General features: G+C 45.4%; 1 protein-coding gene across 2 annotated transcripts in view; it reads left to right on the top strand.

The window, feature by feature from the left end:
* PTPRN2 (protein tyrosine phosphatase receptor type N2) overlaps positions 1-19,752 on the top strand; it is a 633,132-nt gene that overhangs the window by 509,102 nt on the left and 104,278 nt on the right. The gene's annotated exons all lie outside the window — the stretch shown is intronic.

A 19,752-nucleotide genomic window follows, 5' to 3' on the forward strand; every position in this document is an offset into this window, starting at 1 on the left:
CTTTGGGAAAGTCAAGAGCACAGCATCCAGTCTGAATCTGTGCATGTATAAGAAAATATCAACTTTTTTACTGCATCTGCAATTATTTGTGTTATCCACATCAGGTCTCTGCGAGTGAGCCTGGCTGGCCAGTTTGCCCCGTGGTGGCCATGCCGTGTTTCTGCTCAGAGGTGGTGATGGGCTCCAGCACTCGTCCCTGAGTGAGAGACCAAAGACGTGCTCCAGCACGAGCTCTCCCCACTCCACCCTTACACAGCTTTCCCATGCATGAGTCTCAGCATGTGACAAAAGTCACTTCTGGGTCTGAGCGTGAGCTGAGAGCAGCTTTTAGAGGAACAGAGCTTTGTTTCTCTGCTCTAAGTGCCTCGATGTGCTGGAGCAGGGCTGGGCTGGAGCTGCAGCCCCTGCCTCCTGCCCTGCTGCTCAGCGCCCTGCTGATCCCGGCTGTGCGCGCTCCTGGAAGTCGTGACTCCTCTCCCTCCGAGCAGCATCACGTCTGTTCCCAGCTACCTCCTCTCTCTCCTGAAAAAGGGCACAGCTCCAGTGCCTGAGGAGCCCTCCCCCAAGGAAACACCATGAGGGAGCGGGAAGGAAGGAATGCACCCAGCTCTGCAGCATCACTGCAGCCCTGCAATTAGCAGTGACCTGCTGATGCAACCACAGCCGCTGATGGACCAAGGCTGGCAGTCCAGGTTTCCTCAGCATGAACCTGAGAGATGCAGTAGCTCAGCCTGTATTCGCCCTTCAGGTGAATTATGATTTGTAATTGGAGCTCTGAACCATACACCATAACTGTGAGATAATACAGTTGTTTGATTTCTTCTTCTTTAAAAAGCCCTTTGGATTTACTCTCTTTCTTAGCCACTGAGAAGCAATTTATAACATTCTTGTTTTCTAGCTCTTGATTACAATGAGGTCCAGCTCTCTGGCCAAATAGAGTTTACTTTGTTTAACACCCATTTTGATAAATGTCTTAACAAAATTGCAATCAAAACCGTATTTTGTTAATATACTCTTCGGAAGTTCTCTTCCCCTTCTTAGCACATCTTAGCATACAAAACCAGGGCTAAAGGCTAACTTTTGGATCTCTTAATTCAGTGTTGTAATAGGGTATAAAGCAACAGAGCCTTCATAGTCTTTAAATTCTGTTCTGCACAACAAAAAGCAAAAGTCAGGGCTCTGTAGGAAACTTACAGAAGGATAGCAGCTTAAAAATAAATAATGACCTTGATGATCTGTTTTTTAGGTTTTCTGCTCATTTTCCTTCAGGCAGATGAACTGCCTTTTGAAATCTAAAGTGGTATGGAGAGGTTGTTTCAAAGACATAAGTGGTGAGTTGGAATGCCAAGAGAAATTAGAAACTGGTCTGATGTTCTACTAGAACTTGTCTGGTAGAGCAAAGAGTCCGAGCTTGTTCCTAAGCATCTCCCCTCTACTGCTCCATCAGCTGAAGTAACCTGGGCTTCAGAGTAAAGCTTTGACAGAACCAAAGTCCTACCAAGGTAACCGGGTAATATTCTGTATTTTAGCCCGGCTCTGCATTTATTGCAAGTAACCAAGTGCAGTGGGGAAATTTCTTGTAAAAAAACCCAATTGTAATATGGAGTCCCATTGAAAGAAGAGCCAAATGAAGTGGTTGGGATGAGAAGTCATTTGCAATCTTATTCCACCTCTTGTTTCCATGTGGATGAATGCTCAAACTCATGAAGAGTATGTAGGATTCATGGATAAGACAGGAGCCTTCTGGTCTTCTGCTTGACATTTCCCATTTTGAGGGACCACTCAAAGTGAGAATGGGGATCTCTACAAAGAAGCTTGATGTTCTTGTTTTAAGGCCCTCATGTCATGTTCCTATCCTGAGGGAGTGGCTTTTCTATAAAGGCTGGCAGGAATCAATACACAGCCACTCTTCTGCCTCTCTGATGCAAGGGGATCCTCGAGGACCTGCCTACCCCAGCCCTGCAGCTGGTTGAAAACTGCAGCGTCGCAAAGCAACTGGGGTGGGCCAAGATCCAACACTCATTCATGGATGAGATAAACTGATACAGAAAGATACCATTTTTTCTTTGCCATACATATGATAGCCATGTTTCCAAACCCTGCAATTTCAAAATTGTGTAATTGTCATGTAATGGTAATCATGGTTGTTACACCGTGTTATGTCTAGGGGGAAAAAACGGGTAGGAAATTTGTTCTGTGTGAAACTACCAGATTAAGGTACACAGCAGACACATGAGCTTGTATCTACATTAATTTACCCACTTGACTGCATCTTAAATTTCATATCTGTTCTATCATCCTCTTAATTAAGCCCTAAGTAATTTAAAGCTTTGAGGTGGACTACTGTTTTATTTCTAGCTGTGGTGCATGGAAGTGTGATTCATACGTGTGAATAAAAATAGATGAGGACAGAGCTTCCCCAGTGTAAACTGTTACAGCTCCAGAGATTTGTCTCTCAGAGAGGAGACAGAAGTGGCATAGAGATTTTTGTCATGGTTTTAGGGCAAGGTTTGTTACTCATACATGGCAGAGGTACAGGACCATGCAAAAGGGGCTTCAAGGCTGAAGCTTTGAATTAATCCCATTTCGTATTTGTTCCTATCTAAAGGCAGATGAATGATGAGGTAAACACAGAGAAACTCTCACAATGGAGAAATTAAATACATCCTGCTGAAGAAACAAGGTGAAGAGGGCTACTGAAGAAACTAGCACCTCCCTTTAGCAAATTTCTCACTTCATGTAAAAATAGCCTATGCTCAGGTGTGTGGTCAGTGGGGAGCTCTCTGCCAGGGCAGCTTCAGCACGTTAATCACCTACCTTTGATATCCAGATACAAAGTCCAGCTCTCATAGGCACCCCAGAATGTTATGGCACTGAGTCTATAAACCAAAAACTGTGTTTTGCTGTTCCAGACAATGTTGAACAACTGCGTTTTGAAACAAACAGATCTATTGCTATGTGAAACTCCTTCTGTGGCACTGAATAGAAGCATAATTACCAAAGATTTGAAATCAACTTCCAGCTGAAAACCTGCCACAATATGCTTGTGTTTCATAACTAAACCTTTCCCTTCAGTCCGTGCTGGCAGTGGCAAATTTCTGCCTCTTGCTAATGCCTAATGAGCAAAGCCTGTTATCAGCATGGCTGGGCTACAATTTGGGGTAAAATTCAGAATATAACCCTTCTTGAGAATAGTGCTGGTGCAAAATTATATCCAAGTATATAAATGATATCTAAATATTTCCAAAACCTGTTCTTTCATTTTAGAAATAGTAATAAATTAAATCAGAAGCAAGATACCAAGGATACCTCAGTTACAGCTGTACTATGCCCTGCCCTTCCTGGTTTTAGGATGAAAATACTACATTTATCTTTCCGAGTGGCAGGAAATTTATAATCAAAATCTTTAAGTTAATTTAAAGAGTGGGATCACTTCCAGAATATGTTTCTCTGATGGTGTCTTCTACATACATCTGTCCTGATAAGATACTGCTTTTCACCTTCACATAATCTCAGTTAATTCCTTGGGTTCATTCTCTTTTTCCATATCATACAGCTGAAGTGGGAACACAAAACCCAATTCTGATAGCAGAAAACCTAAAACTATACTTTAACAATCAGAGTGTGCTGATTATAGAAATCAGTAAGTGGGCAGTGGCAAGTTCCCCCTGAACATGAGGAAGAACTTTACTGTGAGGGTGGCTGAGCAGGGAAAGAGGTTGCCCAGAGAGGTTGTAGAGTCTCCTTCTGTGGAGATATTCAAAAGCTGTCTGAACATAATCCTGAGCAATTGCTGTAGCATAATCTGCCTGAGCAGGAGGTTGGACTAAATGACCTCTATTGGTTCCTTCCAACCATCCCCATGTTGTGATTCTGTGTAAAAAAAAAAAAAAAAAAAAAAAAAAAAAAAAAAAAAAAAACCCAATAAAATAATGTATTTCAAAAATTCTCTTTATTAATGTGGAAAATGTTTGCAGCATTTTTGGCAAATCTATGTGCTCAGTGGAAGCTAAATATTGAAAGAAAGAAAAATAGTTTTGTTTGGTGCTTTTTTTAAACTGGGTTTATTGTTTTCCTTGTATCTGTCCTCAGATGTGTTTTTTTTCTCTCTTTTAGTAAGGGAGGAAAAAATAGAGAAAGAGGTAAAAAAGAAAGGAGGAAATAGTGCTAAGCAGAAATAGGAGGACTTTTACTGCTAAAAATTCAGAAGCAAATTTCTAAGACTCCCTGCATTAAGAAAAAGAAATGGAACATTTTTATAAGAGCCTGAAGAACAAAAAAATAGTTCAATTTTGTTGTTTTTCCTCATTTTCAGGTTGGCTCTACTACAAAGAAAATGAGAAAACTGTCATTATTATCATTAATCTGGTTCCATTCAGCCATGCTGTTTATCTACAGCAGACCCAGTAATGCAAAGGGAAGGCACAATGCCTTTATATTATTATCTCCTCTAAATATGCAAGAGTTTTTGAATAAACTATTTATCAGCTTGCTTTGTGACCAGCTCTGAATTTTCTTTAAATTTACATTATTATTACTTGTGAAGTACCTTCCACTTTGACTACAGCTTATTTTCTTCTGCTTCCATATGATCAAAGTGTCTAATGCAGAAGGACCTTCTTCTGCTCTGCCAGAGTATGTCAGAGTTTGCCAGCTATGCCATGGAAGGAGGATGGAGCAGCATCATATGTGAGATTAATGTTATGCTACAGATTGGTACAAAGAAATGAAAATTAAGTTATAAAGCCCAGTGGCATGGCCTGGATTACATTAAATTAGGACATTTTTCAATTTAAAATTTTCTTACTTTAAGATCCAACATTAAAATTCTTTCTGTCTGCACTGTGTCTCATTTCAGACAATTTTCTTTCCATTCATCTTGTCTACTACCATGTAAATATGTTTTCAAAGTTATTCTTCCTTCCCAAGTAGCTTTTGCTGGCATTGCTTATGTTCTATGTGTTTTGTCACTCTTCATTTTTGTTCTCTCCTTACTCAGTCAGGTGTTTGAACAAGAGACGACAGTGTTCAAGTTTTCTCTGGGGATGTAAGGTAGAAAAGATAAAATCAAAAGTTGGGTCATGTCATGATATACATTTATTGAGACAAAAACATCTCTATCCTAAAAGAGTGTATGTTTGTAGATGTATTTTTAAACTAATGACTCACTGGATGTGTTGCAATTTTTAATGGGGCATGAGTAATGCCTGGGAGTCTGTATTTAAATGTGAGGGAAATCTTGACATTTTTAAAGGGAATTCTCTGGTGTTGTTTCTATGGTAACTTTTCTAAGGGGATGACATTTTTTCATTTGATTTTTAATTGTTATCAACAGTAGAGTAACTAAAATATTGAACATAAAAGAGAAGAAATTACATTTGTTATAAGGCCTTTCAGACCAGCAGGGGACCAAGGCAGGGGTTGCACCTCACTTAAGCCCTCAGCTGGGGGCCTAAAGAACTTTCTGTGGTTCATGGACTTGACTTGGGGTTTTGGAGGCAAGGGGGCAGGGTGAAAGGCATGTTTTGGGGAACATAGATAGTGGAGTTACAGCCAAGAAATCCCCAGAAGTGCCAGTGAAGCTTAGTGAAGACAGGATAATCAATCCCAAAGCTTTATGTAGCTAGAGAAACAAAACTATTAAAACCAGAATTAGCGATAATGACATAGGAACATGAAATCCTTAAAGACTATCTTCAAACACCCTTTCCTCAAAAGTATATTCTCAATTTCCTTGAAGAGCTGAACAGTAGAATTTTTAATTAATTTTATTAATTAATAATTAAGCTACAACTCTTAAGACTTCCTGTAGGTGCATGTTTTAAAACAGTGCAATACTTTCAGGCATAGTTTCCTTTTACCCTGTGAAGTCAGAACCTACAATGCTTTTTTCCTACAAGCAGGGCTAGGTAGTAGGAAAAAATGCAAGTTTTGGTTGTGGCACACATTTCCTGGCCTCTGAGGTGCCTCTGGGAGAGTTACACTTTCATGCACCAAACAATTGATCCAGCCACCAAGCTTGTAACTCTTTCCTGGGTATATTTAAAATCTATACTGAGATCTCCATGGTGCCTTTGGGAGCTCTAAGGCCAGGACCAGAGTGAGGCTAGAAGAACTTCCAGATGAAAATTTTCCATAAGTACATAAAATTTTACATAAACAAATTAATTCCATCAATTTCTTTGATTTTACAACAAAATGTAATTCCTAAAACTTAGAAGCAGCTGTGTTGGAGACTGTCTAATTAATTGTGGAAAACTAGATTCTGTACATAGTTTTGGATGCTAAACCCCTAAATTTTCCTGAGCTCTGTGTCTGAATGGGCTGCATCATAAGTATTACTGACAATTTAAACTTTGATATTGAATTAAGAGAAATCTTTAAAATTTATTGGAAAAACTTTTTGAACAAAGTTATCATACACAGACTGATTGAAGGGAGGGAAGAGGCAAGAAGGTCTTTCTTTCAAAGGACTGAGCCAGTCACCAAAAAAAAGTGATAAACAGAACATCTTCTCAGAAATTCTGGCTTTCCCTCTGCAATTAGCGTTGCATGAGAGGCTTGTCGGTGCACGTCTTCTCAAGCTTTGACATGACCCCTCCACTCTTAGCCCTTCTGAAACTCTGACAAAGTTATGGGATTACAGTGATGTAGCCACTCTTGGTGTCACTTGTAAGACCACAGCCGAAGATGAAAGCTTCTGTTCATATAAATTGCACAATTGTTCTTCTTCTTCCACTGAAAAAAAGGAGACTTCATGATAATCACTTCAAGCACCAAATGTTTGAGTCCAGGTAAAAACCCATGGACCATACCTACATCTGCTGGGGATTGACATGCCTGTGTCAGTAAAGCAGCAATCCTAAAGTCTTACTGGTTTAACTGGAATTTGGAATTTGAACTCTGTTTTGAAATCAATTGAAAAGCTCTGCTGGGAGTGTATGTGCATGCCTCATTAAGAGGAAAACACAGGATAGGTGCTTTTACAACAACCTTTCTGATTTCATATGTAATCTGAAGCTACATATTTAAAGCACATATTTTTAAAATGATTATGTGACACATGCATGCTAGCACACTATCATTAGCATGCTATCACACATGATTGTTTATCTAGGTTTTATAGATTGTGGTTGCATAAACTGATGCTGTCACCTTTTTTTCTGCAGCCAGAAAAGGCAAAATTTTTCGATGTTCTCAAATGCTTGTATGACTCAGAGTAGAAAGGGACTTTCTGAAAGTTATGTAGTCTCTATCCTCCTTCCTATAAGTGTCAGGATCTTCTCTCTCTTTTTGGTAAGTGTTAGTATTTTCAGGATTCTAGTTATATTACAAATGCCACAGACATAGTGCCCACTTGCTTTATTGGCTAAGGGCCTGCTTCCAACGAAGAAGGGACATTTTGTCATTTCTTCAGTAGGAGGAGAAAAAGAGGAAAACCCTGGTAAATTGCTTTCTGAAATAGAGAAGCGGGGTGTGAGTGGAGGTGGTGTCTTTATTAGATACAGTGAAAGTACATTTAGGATTTTACTGGGTGTCTGCCCTCTTTGCCAAATTATCCATTGAAGCCCGGCTCCAGGACCAGTATTCCTGGTGATATTTCTAATGCTGCTCAGACTTCTACTGTTTCTGTGTGTCACAACATAAAATCAAGGCTTTTATCAGGTACCCTAAACCAATGGTAGCAGCAACTAGAAATCAAAAATAGAGTTCTACCAGTACATGAACTTCAGTTGGCCAGACAGTGCTCTGCAATTCTAATTTTTCTCAAAACTTTGTGTACCAGTTTAAATGCTGTCTCCATCCATCTTCATAGAAGGCATTGTTGAATATTCCACAGAGATGGTTCTCTGCAGTCAGAATTGGAAGGTCAGTACCAAAAGAAACTCAGTGGGACTGTATGAAGCACATAAAAACTTTGTAAACCATCTGCTTCAGAACTTTAAACTATTTATAAAAACAATTTATTAATTTAAATTCATAATGAAAACAATTTAAAGCTAACAAAAAATGTTCTAACATCAGACTGAGGTAGGTGGGAAGTGAATTTCGATCAATATAATGAAGGACAATTTTCTAACGTAATCTATGTTTGTCCTGAGGCTACCAGTATTAGGAGATAAGATAGAAAGAGCAATATCTGTGTCAAAGGCAGAAAAAACACATCTGATTTCAGTTCTCCTTCAGATTTGCAGCACTAGCTACTATTCTGGAAATACTTTTTCATAGTTAAACTGTACTAGTTTGTTTTCATCTCAGGAAAGAAGAAACAAACACCCTTTCCACAGCACTTTAACAAACTAATCTGCTGATGTTACAGTGGAGAAAACTGATACCTCACAGTTCTCTGAATTCTTGGCACATACAGAACTGATGCATAAAAGGAGACCAGCATTTCAATGATAGCCACATTTTGTTATAACAAGATCACTGTAAAATCATGCATTTCTCATCATGTTTTGCCATTAAACATGTTTTAAGTTGGCATTTTTATAGAAGCTTCTTAACCAGGCTTTCATAATAATAGTATTTCGTCTCATGTTAAAGCAGATTAATATTTTTATCTATATTCTGTGAATATAAACCTAATCACAATGGAATTAAAGTTTCAAAATTGCTTTTTTTTTTTTTTTTTTTTGTGAAATACCAATTTACATAAAGCCTCACTCTGAAAACATTTGCTACTGTGTTCCAGGTGCTATTCTGATTGGTTCTGTTGATTTGTATTTGATTTCTTAAAATGAAGGGTGCAGGATTGGGTCCTACAAAAACACTCAAAATGTTCTGTAAAAAGGACAGGTTTCAAAACACCTGCTGTGACTCCTAAGGCATTTTGAAACTTTGTCTTCAATATTTAGTTTTCCTTCAGCTGATGCTGCTGCTCAAATATTTGAATGATAGAATTATTACGGAATTCGGTAGAATTACACTTATTTTTTGATGTAGCTACTAACAAGACTCCTCTGCCTTGTCCTGTTCTTTATCTCAAGAAAGAGGTGCACCTGCAAATCTAGAACACATCAGCTTTAATTAAATTGAATATTAAAAATTGGATTTATCCACTGGTCTTGTAATATTTTGTTAGTGGATCAGAGAGATCTAACAGCTTTGGGGCTTTTTAAGTTACCAGGAAAAATGTAATACAATAAAATCTTTATTTGTTTAAAAATGTCTATAAATGCATACAGTTTTTTCTCACTAATTACCTTTATGAGCAATACTTTATCAGGATGCCACTTTTACAGGGCTACATCAGCCTCCTGGAAGACTGAACTGAACTTTTCAGACTGTTGGACCTCACTTCACTAATGGGAACCCCCAAACATTTCTGCATATCTTTCCTATTTAAAAATAAACAGTCAAGAGAGCCAGTGTGAACAGAGAACTAATCAATAGGAAAATTTGCATCCGAGTTTGTTTTGATGAAGCACAGAACTATTTTATTTATTGAAACTGTATTAATGTAATTAAAATAAATGAAAAATGCACTCTTTACTTAATTAATATTTTAAGCTGTCTCTGAAGAATAGTATGCAGCTTGAATTTAGTTATCATTTTTAAACTGCAAGACAGATTAATTAGATTCAAATCTTAGCCAGAATGAAATAATTTTCTTAATAAAGCTAAGAGCTCTAGAATTTAGTAGTAGAAGGTGTCTGTTGTTGATCTTCACAGATGAGCATGAGAAGATAAGACATAAAACTCGATGGAGTATAGTAGTTAAAATTCTGCTAACTCTACTTTTAAATTATGGTCCCAGGTGTTGGTTTTATTTATAAGAAGGGTGTGGTGTTTTCAAGACATGGCAGTTCTGCCTCTTTCTTAATACATGCACTCCTAAAGTTAAAGTAATTTAAATGCATGTGGTATAGGAAGTTAATATTTGGAAAAAATGTTTTGTTCATCAGAATGAAGGAAATTCAACTTTGATTTCAATATCCACATAAACAGAAAATCTATGGAAAATCGTCCACAACATGTTTGGATCTGTATTTAATGAGCAAAGCTCCAAAGGATAACTTATAAACAAAACAACAAATGAGATTAAATGGTGTTTTAGCTTTATCATACATGCTTTAAAAGAATGAAAATCTATTTCATGCTGTGCATTGTGCATGCATTTGCAGAATGAAGTGGCTAAACTTAGAAGTGCAGACAGATCTGCAATCAGAAATCAAGGAAAATGGTCAGTGTGGTTTTCAGTGCCCAGTTATGAAGAACAGATTTTTTGGGAGTCCTGACAAACATTGGTGGTTCTCAGGCAAGAGTTTTGTTCTGTGCAAAATGGGAATACGTTTCAGCATCATTCTCACTGAAATTGCAAGATTTAGAATATTTTGAGTTTAGGCATAGTTCAAACACAGCTCTTGAATTTGGATGAATGTTAATGTGAATCTTCAAAATACCGGTATTTTTAGATGCGCTAAACCCAAAGAAACTGTCTCAAAGTCATTTATACTTTCAATGTCAACTTTTTTTTCTGAGAAAAAGACATGAAACTTTCTAGAAATTTTATAATCATATGCTGCTGATGACAGTTTTTTTTGTTTTCCCATTTTTTAATTAATTAAATCATATGAGAAAATTTATCAGTAAATCAATTCACTGATATGTGACCAACAGTTCTATAGATACTTTTAAAACAGATTTTAAATTTAAAATGAGTCAACAATTGAAAATTATTTCTTCTATCTCTCAACACCTTCTATATTTTTAATGAATAACACATTAAGCAATCTATGTTTAAATAATTTCTCCCTGTGACATAAGCCTCACAAGTATCTATCATTGCTTCAAAGGTCATATTTAGAATGGGATAAAAGTAATGAAAATTACATAAACGTGAGCAGTTTTTTTTTAAATTTCACCACAAATTCTTCAAAATCTTACTGTTAAAAAAATATGTGTTTTAACTAGTATTTTGCTGTCTCTTGACACTTGGCCAGTCAAATTCATGTTCAACCCATTGAGCACCTGACAGTTCTGAAAAGATCCAATATTTTTCCAGGAAATGTTAATGAATATATTTTTAAATACTAAATACAAACTACAAAACTAATGGAAGTATTTATCAGTTTCAGACAGTTCATTGGAAGGGTCAATATGCAAACACACGTGTCCTTTTAATGAAATCACTTGGCGGGTTCATTTATCTTTCAACTTAAGCAATGCAGGTTAGTGAGCAGATTATGTGTGCTCTGGCTCTTCCGGGGGCAGGAGAATATCAGACAGAGAGGGTCCTCTCAGGATGACAGACTGACAGAGCAATGCTTTCAGACCAAGCACTACAAACGTGGCTGAGGAAATGTTTGGAGAAGCCAAATTTTCGTTAATCTGTGGGAATGTGAAGGATTTTGCATGAGCAGAAACCAGGTGAGGAGTACCTCTCCTGCCTGGAAACCTTTTCAGAAACGGGGTGATGTAAAGAGCATCTTCCTTGCCCTGGAATGGGAAGGCTGGGTGTGAGGGTGTTAGTGGGGGTGAGCCCATGGCAAAGCCACTCTGCACGTTCTGGACACGGCAGAACGATCCTGTACAGGGGATGGTGATGACATTTCTGTGCTGTCCTGCAAGTTTAAGTGAAGTGTCGCTCTGAGACGAGGCGGGGATGCTCTGAGAACTCAGGCGGCCCTCGCCCTTCCTTGGCACCCCGCACGGGTGCGTGTCCCTTACCCAGGTGCTGGCTACCGAGGGGTGCTGGAAGGATGAATACTGTCGAGAGGAAAAGGGGGCACAGGAATTGCTACACGGCGCTAATGCGGTGTGCCCGGGACAGCCGCGACGAGCCAGGGCAGCTCGTTCCAGCCGGGAAGGCAAAGCCCGCCGGGGCCGGGCAAGCGGCAGTGGCCGAGCCACAAACGGCTGCAGGGACAGCAGGGGAGTGGGGTAAGGGTGGCCGTGCCGTGCCGTGCCGTGCCGTGCCGTGCCGTGCCGTGCCGTGCCTCGCACCGCCTCCTCCGCACCGTCCCACCGCGGGGGTCGCTCCGCGGCTGGGGAAGGGGCGGGCGGGGTTGGGTCCCTGCCGAGGGAGGTGTGTGCAGCTGCCCGGCTCAGGACAGCTCTGCCCGGGAGCAGCCGCCGCCGCTCGGGCCGGGGCAGGCCGGGGCACAGCGGCCGCGGCGGCGTAGGGGCGGGACGGCTGGGGAGGAGAAGGGGAAGGGAAAGGGGAAAGCAAAGAGGAAGGGGAAAGGGAAAGGACTGCCCGCCTCCACGGACAGAGGAGAGCAGGCTCTGCCCTGTCTGCCATCCCCAGCCGCAGTGACAGCGGGAAACAATGGGGACAGGGAAGCGGGAGGGCTGTCCTTCGGCGGGGGAAGGGAGATCGAAGGGACCTGCCACCCGCGCCCGGCAGTCCCCCTGCCGCTCCCCGCCCGCTCCTGTCCCGCTCCCGCAGCCGGGCACTTCGTGGGCAGATGCTGGGGTGGAGGCGGGGGATGGGGTGCGCAGCGTGTTTGCCAGCGGCATGCGGGAATTTGAGGAGCTGGGGAAGACTGCAGGGTCCGTCTCGTTACAAGGGTCGGTGCTGCCCCGGGCCCCTGCGCGGGAGCGTGGCTCTGACTGGGAGTTACGGGCGCGCAGTGCCGGGCACGGCACGGCCCCGCTCGGCCGCGCCGGCTCCGAGCAGTGCCTGTCGCTAGTTATCGAACTGGACTTCGTTACTGTCCCGGGCCTGGTCGGAACACACTCCTCCTTCCTAATTTCGTGTGTCATTTGGAGAACGAGGACGAGAGGGGAGAAAGTTTGGATCTTCTTTGCTTGGCAAAGTGTGGATTTTTTTTTTTTTTTTTTTTTTTTTAGGAAAGTCTTTTTAGGAAGAAGCGTTGTGGGCTCCTTTGCCGTATTGTGATGCAAATGATTTGTAGCTTTTCCTTGCTGTCCTTGTTTGATTTTATTTTTTTGCTTTCTGTCATTGTTCTATCCCCCACTTCCATCTTGCAAGAGAGACACCAAGAAAATAATTTTTAAAAAAGGAAAATAAAAAGAAAAATATGGGGGAGGGTGCTTGTAAAAAATCAACCAAAAGGAAAAAAAAAAAAAAAAAACACAAAAAACCCCGCACATCCACAACAGAAACCCCAAACAGCTTTTCCAAATGAGTGACACAGCCCGTGTCCATTCATCGTCGCACTCCGGCGAAGGGTTTCTGCACAGCCCAGACCTCCTTAGCCAATTGCTGCCAGCAACATGTGGAGGGGAGGCATCGCTATAGCAACCGGTGGATGGGCCATGTGCGGCAGCCGGCAGGGGCTGCGAGCCGCCCGATATAAGGAGGGCAGCGCCGGGGCGCGCCGGCATCCTCCGCCCGCGCCCCGCGGGGACCACCGGGCCGCCCGGGGCCGCCGCCTGCCCCTGCCGCACCGCGCCGGGAGGCGGCTGCGGGCGGCGAGGGGCGATTGTGCTGCCCGCCGCCTTTGTCTGCGCTGAGGAGGGGCGGGGTGTGAGAGGGGGAAGTTTTGGCACCGGAGGAGGATTGCTAGAGCCCGCCGAGCTGCGCCGACCCCTCGCAGAGAGGGGCCCGTCCCGGCACGCCGGCTGCAGGTACATGCGGCGGAGGACGGGGTGGGGGGAGCGCCCGCGTCTCTCGAGGCGGCCGGGACTCGGGAGAGCCTTGTGCGCGGCGTGGGGTGCGGGGGCGGCCGGGATGGGGCAGCCGCTGCCGCCGTCCGCCGCCGGCCGGGGCCGGGCCGGGTCTCGGCGGAGCAGCGCGGGCGGACAGAGGGCTCGCTTCGCCTCCGCGCGGCCGCCAAAGCCCTGCGCGCCCCCGGCCGAGCGCAGCCCCGGGGATGCCGCCGGCGCGGGGCCGTCGAACAGGCGCGGGGCGGAGGGGGCAGCGGGCACGGCGGGGCGAGGACGTGTTCCCGGCTCGGGGCCCGAGGACGGGACCCCGCGGTGGGTGCGGGCGTGCGGCCGCGGAGCCCCGTCCCCGGGCGGGGACGGCCGAGGGACGGGGCCCGGCTCCCTGCGAGACGGGGCGGCTGCTCCGCCGACGGATCCGCCGGCGCTTGCCAGCATAACCGAGAGCTGGCTCGTTTGCTGGCACTCAGCTGTAAGGGCGCCTTATCTAATCCCTGAATTATGTGCCTTCAGCATCAGCATTAGATCAGCGCTGGCGCTGCGGCTCGTGTTCCCCTTGCTAGCTGAAGACATTTGATTAAGCTTGGCTATCGCTGACCGTCCTCTTGACTCGGGCTCTGACACTCTGTGACTTAGACCTGCCGAGTCCCTCTCTTTCACGGTTTTACTCCGGCTAACAAAGCCTGGGCTGAGGAGGAAAACCTGCTTCTTGAAGCACCCAGTCTGCTGCTTTGCCCTATCTGACCCCGAGTCCTTAGAGACGGGGATCGAAGTTTCTTCACCGTGGTTTCTACACCGTCTCCGCGCCCTCCTCTTCTTGCTGCCACCTCACAGGTGCACTGTGCGGCCTCGGACAGGATGGGCAACGCTCCTCCATCTCCGACTCACCTACCTCTTCCACAGGCATGGATGTGGCTGTCCGGTTTCCTGAGTTGTGTGTTATCCCTACACGGTCTCAGTGATGCTGTAGGCTTTTGTGCTTTACTCTTTACCTAACTGCTGACTTAAAAAAATACCCAGATGCTCGTGAAAATCTTGAAGCTCATTGAATTTCCTCTTTCACAACCTTATTCCTTATCACCATGCCACAAACTTCTTCGGGGTGCTTGGACATTCTGGCATTTCAGTATCACCTTGTAGTGGGATTCAGAATAATACCTCTAATTTCTTGTAACTCTAACCAGAAACTTCACTTCTGTTTGCCTTTAGGAAGCCAGAAGAAAATATCTACCATTGATCAAGGGATCTTTGAACTCAGTGAATTCTTGATTGTATTCAGTCATTGTTCATGGTATTAATCCTACTAAAAGGTATAGAGACGCTCCAGAGTGCTTTGTGGTGTTGAAGGTTGTGGAAAGATCATTGTACCCCTACAGATGAATGGATCTGTGGCTTTTGCAGTGACCTTTCTCAGTGATTTGAATAAGCTGCAGTTCCCAGAAATCCATCTGCCTTTTGTGTTTGTCAATTTGTCTAATCTTTCCGACCCCTAAAAGAAGCAAAAAGTACCTTACCATCCGATTTCATCCTCACGAGTAAAAGCATTAAATTGACCTCGTTTCAGGTGATGAACTGACATTTGCTGAAAGTGATCCTGGCATCAGGTGAGCTTTCTGGGGAGGGAAGGAGGGGGTGTGAACAGGGAGTCAGAAGGTAGCAGCCCTAGAAATCTCTCAGTAACTCTAAAGATAATATTTAAAACACCAGCAAGTAGCCTGGGCCAAATAGCTTGGGAGTGCAGTGCTGAATGCAAGGGGTGTTACAGGCTCAAAAGGTGAACATCCCCAGGCCCTGCTGCCCCAGCCTAACCTGACTGGGAGCACAGTAGGGGAGTAGGCACAGGCAACTAAAACTGGGGGAGATGCTGCTTTCCCTTCTGTTTTGTTTTCATACTTTATGAAAGGTAAAAAAATCTTCTCTGTAGCTTTCCTGGGGCCAGGTTATGGTAGCCAGCCTCCTCCTGACGTAAAGTGTTTCTCTGGTTTTCTAGTAACCTATCAAAACTTAACCAGCGGAGTGTATCAACCTATGTCTCAGATAACCTCTGGGAGAGGGAGATTACTAGAAGTGAACTTAAGTTTAGATTGATATAAAGGAGCAGACATACACGGATGTGTGTGTCTATATACATATGAACACACACACATTATGTATATACACACCCACACACATCCCTTTCTTCATGATTTCTATATAAGGAAATAATACACATATCCTTTATATTTTCATGTAATGTCAGTGGCTGCAACTGTTAACACAGGATATTCCTTAGAAAACAAACAATGAACCCAAACTTATTTTAGAGAAGTTTAATTTTAAGACTAATGATTTTCTTGTAGAATTCTTTTTTTCTGCCTAGGTACTTTTTTCCCTCCTTGAATGGCATATTTGCAAGTACAATTTCATCTGCACAGAGGAACAATAGCTTTCAGTTGCACAAAGGATTTCTCCCACCCTGAATCCAAACCACAATGCCTCTTGCTCTGATAATAGCTTCTGAAAAGATTTTGTAATGCACAGAATTAATACATGATTATTTCCGCCTCACTTCTCTCATTTATTAGATTCTATAGTGAATTCCAAATTAAAAATAGCACCTCTTGAGTTTCTTAACGTTCTAATATTTTGAAACAAATCATATTCTGAAGTTCCTCTTTTTGCCCGTATTTACTAAGAAATCTTCAATTTTTTATTATTGTTCAGAAACAAAACTGTGTAATATAAATGTAAAAAATGAAGCATACAGAAATTGCAAAAAAATGATAATGTTGAGTTGTTTAAAAATTAGTTGTAGTGATTTTTCCATTGCTAACTGGAAGAGTGGTCAGGTGCAGTAACTGGCAAATTGGGGTTTAAATCTTTTTCAATTTATGAAGCAAAACAAAACCTCAACTTCAGTTAGAGTTTTGCAAGGACCAGAATCATGCCCTGTGTCCCAAAGTAAATAATGAAGTGTAATTCTGCTGAGGCATCTGGATGGTGAGCTTCCACATCACTGCATGGGGAGCTCCTCTCTGCTCTTACAAAGACTTTCTCCAACACTTCCAGCATAGGTGTGAGAGCTTATTTACATGAAAGCGTACATTAAATATTTACTGACATTTGCCTGGGATTCGTTTGAAATGTCGACTGTTCTGCTGCATCATGGGATGACACCACGGAACGGGACGCTGCTCTTTGATTAGAGCAGTGATTTGTGACTCCAGTGTTATGGCTGCTCTAGTTAATGACTCACTTTTGGGTGTATATAAAATGGGTTCTGTCGAGGGACCAGGAAAGCCTACATGAGATCAGACCCTAAGAATTTTCTTTCCTCTTAAAAAACCCACAGACCCACACAGAAACAGTGTACTTCAAGTAAACACTGTGTGTTAGGTGTGCTGTTGTTCTTTGCTTTCTAGCATTTAAGCTAGGTCGGGCTGTTTCAAAGCAAGTAAAGGCTGGATGAACACCTCCAAAGCCTCTTCATTCAGATTCACTTTCTAAGCCATTCATTTAGGAATTAGTTGTTTTCCTTCATTGGGACTTCATTGATACTCCACACTTTTCGAAGGAGAAAATCATTCAGAGGAATGTCAATATATTCTGTTATGTGAAGTTTAAAAAATGCATACTTACATGTAGCTGAGTTTAATATTTAATTGCGTGTAATTTATGTGGTCTATTTATTTGTTAAGCCTTGGGTGGGGAGGTAATTTGTTTTTCTTGTTATGCAATAGCTATTGTTCCCCTTCCACCCCAGGCACACGCACCATGGCACACGCACCACGGCAGCCCCAACCAGCACAGGGAGAGGTGTTCTGCTTTAAAAGACATCCGACTGTAAATGTCAAATTCATAAATATTTAAACACTTTTCTTTCAATTTCAAGTCAAGGCTGACAGGACGCCTCTAATTAACCCTGGGCTCCGTTTCAGGCTGGGGCCTTATTGCAGGGAAGAATCAGGGGGTTAGGCGAGGTGGGGAAATCTGTGCTCCTGGTTAGAGGCATCGGGGACGGCTGGGGGGAGAGGTGGGAGGATGGAGGGAGCTGGTAACTAACACGTCGCGTTAATTTTTACCCGTTTCATAATGTGATGTTTGGTCGGGCATCGAGCAGGATGAAAGGGCAGCGGGCTCCTCCAGCTGCCTTGGGGACAGTGGGGGCTGTGTCCTGATGGGACGTACTTGGGGAACCGGGCCGGGTTACCCTCTGCGGTCCCGGGTGTCCCCAGCCCGGGGCCCAGGGACGCCGCTGATGCGCGGCCCAGAGTCGGAGCCGGAGGCGGGCGATGGGACTTTGCCGTCTGCCGCACCAGGCGGTTCTTGCGGGACGGGGCAGGGGGCATCAGCCGCTGGTCCCTCCCGGGGGCGGCGTGGGGGCTGGCCGAGGTGGCCGAAGCACCAGCCCGCCGCAGGCAGGGAGGGGAGAGCGGAGTCATCCGGGCCCCGACGGCAGCGGCTCTGGAGCTGCTCCCCGTGAAGCGGGAGGGAGGAGAGGAGTGGAAGAAGGGCCGGCGGCTCCGCGGCAGAGCCCCTCTCCCTTCCCCTTCGGCGGGTCCAACGCGGCGGGCGCCGCCGGGCAGCGGGGAGCGGCCGGGCCCCTTGGCCCTTCGCCCCTGCCCTCCCGCCGCGGGGCCTCCATCTCCTCCCAGGGCACGGGGGTCGGGGCAGGCGTGGGCGCCGCTCCCCCTGGACGTGCAGGGGCTTTGCGAGCCCTCGCCTGTCCGAAGCCTATCACGAGGGACAGGGCTACACAGACTCCCCCCGGGCAGACGCTTGCCGAGGTGTAAGCAATGTCCAGCGCCCCACGGAAGGTTTCTAACTCTTCCCCGTGCTTCAGGCTGCCGAGTGCAGCTGTACGCTGAGAGTATGTAAGGGGGTGGCTCTTCGAGCAATTCCTTTGTCAAGGGCAGCCATCTCCGGGGATGGCATCCCCGGCTTTGCGGGGAAAACTGCCTGGCGAAGTTGGAAGCAACATCTAAAATAGCTCTAACTCCAGTGGGATAAAGAGCCTGCCGCCCTTTCTCTTCTGCATGTTTACTCGGAGCTTTTGACAGCACTTTGCTCCCATCATTGTCATCGTTTCTCTCGCACAGCCCTTTCCCCGTGTGCTTGGTGCGGCTCTGCCACACGGCATCCGGAGGAAAAAAAAAAAAATCTTTTAAAACCGTGGTAGAGATAGCAGAGAAGTAAGGCTCAGGAGCAGCGTCCGAAACTGCTCGCCAGCCTCTTTCCTCCCGTCGGTGCCCCTGAGCCCAGCCGGGGACCGAGGCGGCCCGAGCCGCCCGATGCGCGGGGCTGGCCCGCGGGGGAGTCCGGGGCTGCGGGGCTTGTCCCTGCCTGACTGATGGGGGCCAAACACCGCGGCGACGAGGAGTAACGTCCCGGGGCGCAGCGCTCGGCGCGGGGGCGCCGGCACTTCGGCGGGAGCCGCCTATTGAGATGCAGATTGCGACCCTTGGCCCCGGGGGGACGGGGCCTTTCAGGGAGATGCTAACGGCAGAGCGCAGCAGCCCTTTACCCCCCCGGGGCCGAGGCGGCGGGAGCAGCGAGTCCGCGGCGGCTGCCGTCGGTGCTGCCCCTCCCGGTGTCCCCCGCCCGGTGCGGGCCGAGGGCGCGCTCCCCCCGGGGCAGCCGGGGCAGCTGCCCGGCGGGGGCGGTGGCGAGGAGGCGGCCCCGGATCCCCCCGCGGCCGGGGCGGGGTGGGGTGGGGGTGCAGCCCCCTCCTCCTGGTGGCTGTTGGGATTTGGAGGAGGGGCCGGCTGCCGTGCAGGGGAGTGGAGGCGGCGGGCGCGGCGGTGGCTGCGCGGACGGCACATGGCCGGTGGCCGCGGCGAGCCCTGTGCCCGCCCCCCGCCGCCCCGCCGGGGCGCACGGACCGGCGATCCTCCTCCGCGCGGCGCATCCAGGCAAGAAAATCCGGGAGTCTGACTGAACCTGCATTTCCATTAACTCAGCCTCAGCCCCGGCTAATCCGCAGCACTGAAGGCAAGGAGGCTAATTAATGACAAGCTTTTACAGTCAAGACCAGCGATAATTGCTTTGGTGGCCTTTATGATTACAAGATAAAAATGGACCGGGCCTGACATAAGAGCCACTGTGTACACTGCAAGACAGGAGGAAATTAAGAGCTGGCTAGCTGAATACGGAGCAGAAAATTACTAATAGAGGAGAGATAATGAATAGGCCGGCTAG

The sequence above is a fragment of the Anomalospiza imberbis genome, chromosome 1 (genome assembly GCF_031753505.1).
Source record: "Anomalospiza imberbis isolate Cuckoo-Finch-1a 21T00152 chromosome 1, ASM3175350v1, whole genome shotgun sequence".
In the NCBI taxonomy this organism is placed as follows: domain Eukaryota; kingdom Metazoa; phylum Chordata; class Aves; order Passeriformes; family Viduidae; genus Anomalospiza; species Anomalospiza imberbis.